The sequence below is a fragment of the Heterocephalus glaber genome, unplaced genomic scaffold (assembly GCF_053883595.1).
Source record: "Heterocephalus glaber isolate CG9 unplaced genomic scaffold, H.glaber_assembly_v1.0 deba00000809, whole genome shotgun sequence".
NCBI lineage: Eukaryota > Metazoa > Chordata > Mammalia > Rodentia > Bathyergidae > Heterocephalus > Heterocephalus glaber.
This window is the reverse complement of record NW_028258163.1, coordinates 8,076,651-8,081,846: the sequence shown is the minus strand read 5'-3', so window position 1 is coordinate 8,081,846 and position 5,196 is coordinate 8,076,651. Positions and strand designations below refer to the sequence as shown.

The following is a 5,196-nucleotide window of genomic DNA, read 5'->3' as shown; positions in this document are numbered from 1 at the left end:
GTTATAAAACATTATTAGTGGTTTTATCCTTATCATTGATTGAAAGACGAACTTTGAAAATAGACACTAAAGCAACTAGTACAGAACATTCATCATTAGCACTTAAGAAGCAGTTTCAGAGCACAAGGTCCTGAGTTCGATCTCCAGTACCAAAAAAAAACAAAACCTGTGAAAGAAGCAGTTTCAGATGTTCAGCTCTGGCAGGCCCTTTCACATGGACTTGAGGCCCCATTTGTGCAGTGAGGTGGGGAGATGAATGCCTTCTGGAGGATATTTTTTGACCAACTACAGTGGTGACCCCATCCTCAAGGATGGCCAGGCATTTGCTGAATCTCCGGAAGCATTCACTGCTTCTGGTGCCCCGCTTCTACTGGGATGATCCTCTGGTGAAGATTAAGATGGCAGAGCCAAATGCCATCCAGGGTTCTATGGCCTGGAACTTTCATGAGCCCTAACCATAGCACTATGAGTTTTCTGGGGACTGTGGTATGGAATATTTCTTCAGCTCTCTCATGAGCTAGGACTGCTGGTCAGGCTGAGGCCTGGGCCCTACACATGTGCTAAATGAGACATAAAGATATTACCTGCTTGGTTATTAGAGAAAGAATGTATTTCTCAGCTCTTCTGACCCCAGATTACCTTGCAGCTGTGCATAAGTGGCCGAGAGTCCTTCTGTCCAAGGTGAAGCCTCTCCTCTATCAGAATGGAGGGTCAGTTATAACGGGGCAGGTTGAAAATGAATATGGCTCCTACTTTACCTGGGATTATGACCACCTGGATTTCCTGAGGAAGCACCTCCACTATCACCGGGGTGAGAATGTACTTCTGTTCACTACTGTTGGAGCAAAACAAGAATTTCTGTGATGTAGGACCCTGCAGGGCCTTTATGTAATGGTGGACTTTGGAGTAGGTGACAACATCAAAGAGGCTTTCCTAATCTGGATGGAAACTGAGCCCAAAGGATCCTTGATCATTTCTGAATTCTAGACTGGTTGGGTGGACCACTGAGGTGAATGCCACTGCACAGTCAAGACTGAGGTCACGGTTTCCTCCCTCTCTGATATGCTTGCCTATGTTGCAAATGCGTTGTATATGTTTATAGGTGGAATCAGCTTTGCCTATTGGAATGGGCCAACACACCCTATACTGCACAGCCCACCAACTACAACTATGACACTACTGAGCCAGGCAGGGGACATCACTGAGAAGTGTTTTACTTTGGGGAAGGTTATCCAGAAGTTTGAAAGAGTACCAGAGGGTATTATCCCGCCATCTATATCAGAGTGAACTATGGCAAATATATTAATGATTTCAAGGCTTGGTTTCTTACCTGACCCTTTGTTCTGATATCCTCACCAACTGGACAATCTTCCCACTGGGCATGCAGGATGGAGTGTGCAGCCACTGGGGAGTTGGGGTGGTCATGATGCTGGCTGCCACGGTAAGTGCTGTGCTTATGGTTGATCCAACTACACACCCCTGGCCCTCTGTGAGGGCAACGTCTCCATTTGCAGTGAGAACCCAGACCTGCTCTAGAACACCTTTGAACAGTTTCCTGGATGAATCAAGAGTTAGGAATGCATTAATGGTTTAATCTTGGCTGCTATTGGCCAACATCGAGTCCCCAGATGACTGTTGGTGCCAAAGCACATCATGACAACCTCAGCTTCAAGCAACATCACAGTGCTGGAGCTAGGATCTCATGGGGAATGGAGAAATTGCCCACACAGAAGGCCGGGAGTGACTGTGACCTGGAAGTGTGTGCTGCGGAGCTAGTAGACAAGCCATTTATTGGCACATCCATGACTCACAATCACTTCTAGACCTAGTTCATCAAAACTTGTGGCTGGATGGAGTATGATGACTGTGATCCTTTGGGGTTCTAGACCTGTACAGACCTCACAGGTCCTCCTCATTGTTGTGGATGAGTGAGTTAGAACAATAGAGATGTGCCACACTCTGTGCCAGATTAGAGCCTGTTTATTATAGTCTGCAGCCAAGGTGGGGCTAGGGTCCAGAAAGTTCTCTTGGCCACAGGAAGCGGTTTGATTTCTCCTTTTAAACATGCGTTCAGTTGGAGAGGGGTCAGGGGAGAGTAAGCGCAATCTTACAGAAGCAGAACCATGCCAGTGGGGGTGGAGGGGCACAAGGAAGTTTCACACACTAGGAGCTACAAAACACCCTGCAACTGCAGCAAGTTTACTACCAAGCCGGATGCGGGGGTTGGGGGTGCTTTGTCCAAGCACAGGTGCAAAATGCTGTTGAGGCACAAGATGGAATCGGGTTGGCTATCACATAGTTATGCCAACATTCTCTGGAGAGTTATGTTGGAAAAGAAGTTCAGGGTGTGTGTTTCTACCTGAGATTTCCCTGTATCCTTGCCATGTCCTCCCACCCTGAGAGCCCCCCTCCCCGCTCCTGTGGGTGAGGGAGGCAACACCACAGTAATGCACAAAAGAATCTGCACTGTTAGAACAGGATCTTTAAAGATGTTCCTGATTTTGATTTTGAAAGAATCATGTCTTTTTGTGAAATAAAATTGTTAGAAAGAAAGAGAGAGAGAGAGAGAGAGAGAGAGAGAGAGAGAGAGAGAGAGAGAGAGAGAGAGAGAGAGAGAGAGAGAAAGAAAGAAAGAAAGAAAGAAAGAAAGAAAGAAAGAAAGAAAGAAAGAGAGAAATGGCTGAACAGTGATGGTTGGTAGACACAGAGACAGACCCTGACCAACACACTTGAACTGCATCCCATAAATCTTTTCTGATCTTTTCAAATAAGGAGATTTCAGAGTAAGTGTGAATGTCCTGGAAAGACAGGCCAGAAAATAGCACTAACCCCTTCCCCCGAGTGTTATATTATCTTGATAACAACAGTGGAGTTTGAAGTTTTGGATCAAAAGAATTATATGATTTCTTTATTCAAATTTACCACCTCTTCTCTGGTTCCAAAACAGTGGCTGCCCCTTCATGCATGATTTTTTACAACCTTCGATTCAGGGATACTTGTAAGTGAAGCTCCTGAGCTACATGACTGACATACAATCTTCAGAGCATGGAGGGGCTGAATTAACATATCATTTATGCAAGGCTCAGGAGAGCTTAAACTAGCCTTGTAGTTATTAATGGCACAAATGGAGCTCTAGAGTCAAATATATAAAGGCAAGAGCAGAAGACAACGAAGCAATATTTGAGCAGTACCTAAAGTCCTAGGAGTCTACTTCTCCCTAAACTGCTCATTTATCTCAAGAGCCTCTAACTCTAGCCCTGGTTCTGAGTGCTCTAAAACTATTCCATCTTCTAGTTCACCTCCTAATCTCATCTTACCCAGCTCCAGTTCTGAATGTCTTTCTCTTTGTTATATATTTCCTTTATGGGTAATAAGGCGACGGAACTATTTTTATTGACATACAAGGAAGAACTGGTTTTAAAAAGCAAGAGATGACTACCTCAGGGATGATAATAAAAGCTAGTATAAAGGCAAACTGGCTATACTTACCTTGAAGTCAAACTCAGTTCCACTGAAAACAATAATAACACATAGTCGGGCCTAGTGGTACACACCTGTAATCCCAGCACTCTAGAAGGTGAGGCAGGAGGATGGGAATTTTGAGGTCAGCCTGGGGAACTTAATAATTTAGCAAGACACTGTCTCGAGAGTTATAAATAAATAAATAAATAAATAAAGGGCTGGAATGTAGCTCAATGTGAAGGCCCTGAGTTAAATCTTCAGTACATCCCCTTTAAAAAAAAAAAGAGTGTATATTTGACTTTTGGGCAGAATAGTCTGTAAATGTCAATTAGAAGGCAGGCACAAAGGCACATACTTGTAATCCCAGCACTCTGGGCAGCTGAGGAGAATCACAAATTTGAGTTCAACCTGGACAACTTAGCAAGACCCCATCTCAAAAAAAAAAAAATCAAAAAGTTGTTCAGAAGCAATTTAAATAAATACTTAGTTATCTCCAAACATGACACTCATTATTACATCTGATAAGATGTTTTGAAATCTACTTTATTTCTCTCCATAAACAGTACCTCAACACTTCCTCCTCCCTCTACCTAAGCATCCCAATACTCTACCCCAAATCAAGCTCATGTTCACACATTGGTTCTTTAGTTCTTGCCCTATTTCTCTGTTTATACCTTCAAACAAGATCAATTCTTTTCTCCAGCTACTGGTACTCTTTCTCCTTCTCTTTGTGAATTTATGGTTATTTTCTGTTTTCTCTAGCTCTCTACTTAACCCCTCAACACCACAAGACAGTAAGAGGAAGGGTGAAGGAGAGGAAAAGGTTGTCAACATGAAGATTTAATAGGTTTGCCTGTCACAAAAATTAACATTTAAAACTTGAAAAATTGCTCGAGTTTTAAACACTGTCTAAACTTGATGGCACATAAGTAATGAGCAAAAACATTTAAAATCCTCCTAAATATTTTGTACACCTGGATATGCCCCCCAGGAAATTCCTAGCAGTGACTGCTGTTTTAATTTTCCCCAACTATGGCAGACAATAGTGAAGAATTCCTATAGGTCCTCTCTGATGAACTCTGTCTCAAAGCTGTTAGCACCACACTAGTATTTCAGCATTCCTTCGGCTTTACCATCTTTATGTTCATTTTAAATTAAGAAGTCTGAAGCAGATCTTATCAAATCCATGATATTGTTAAGAGCACTTCAAGGTCCTTTTAAAAACAAGAATTACTTACATCAACCTACTTTATTGCTTCATTTTCTGACTCTAAAGGATACAAAGTATACTAAAGCAATTTAATGTGGCCGTAACCTACAATTTCAACTTTCCCTGAGGGGCCATTTCAACTCTTGTTTTACTTTTCCAGACCAAATCAATAGAGGGAAGAATCAAGTCAAGACATATGTCATAACTGTATTAAAGGTCAATGAGGTTTAAACAAATTGGGCTCCACTCATAAACAATTGACACACAATTTGTACCACAATACAGGGTGAAGTGCTGTTCACCTGAAACATCTTTAAATTTATTCTACCTATTGTTGATACCTCAGGGAACTAGAACTAAACATGTGCTTGAGTCTGAAAGTCAGCGATCAACAATGACATTCTCTGAGGAAAGTAAGGATTCGGCAAAGACCATGCATAGTCCCCCTTGTTTATCAAAAAGAAGTTCAAGTAGATCCTTGCTTTCAGACTTAACATTTGAGTGATTGTCATTGCAAGCACTCC

General features: G+C 42.2%; 2 pseudogenes; both read left to right on the top strand.

Moving 5' to 3' along the window:
• The first annotated feature begins 256 nt into the window (after positions 1 to 256).
• LOC101711116 (beta-galactosidase-like) lies at positions 257 to 1,287 on the top strand (annotated as a pseudogene).
• LOC147829019 (beta-galactosidase pseudogene) lies at positions 1,287 to 1,823 on the top strand (annotated as a pseudogene).
• Positions 1,824 to 5,196: the final 3,373 nt, after the last annotated feature.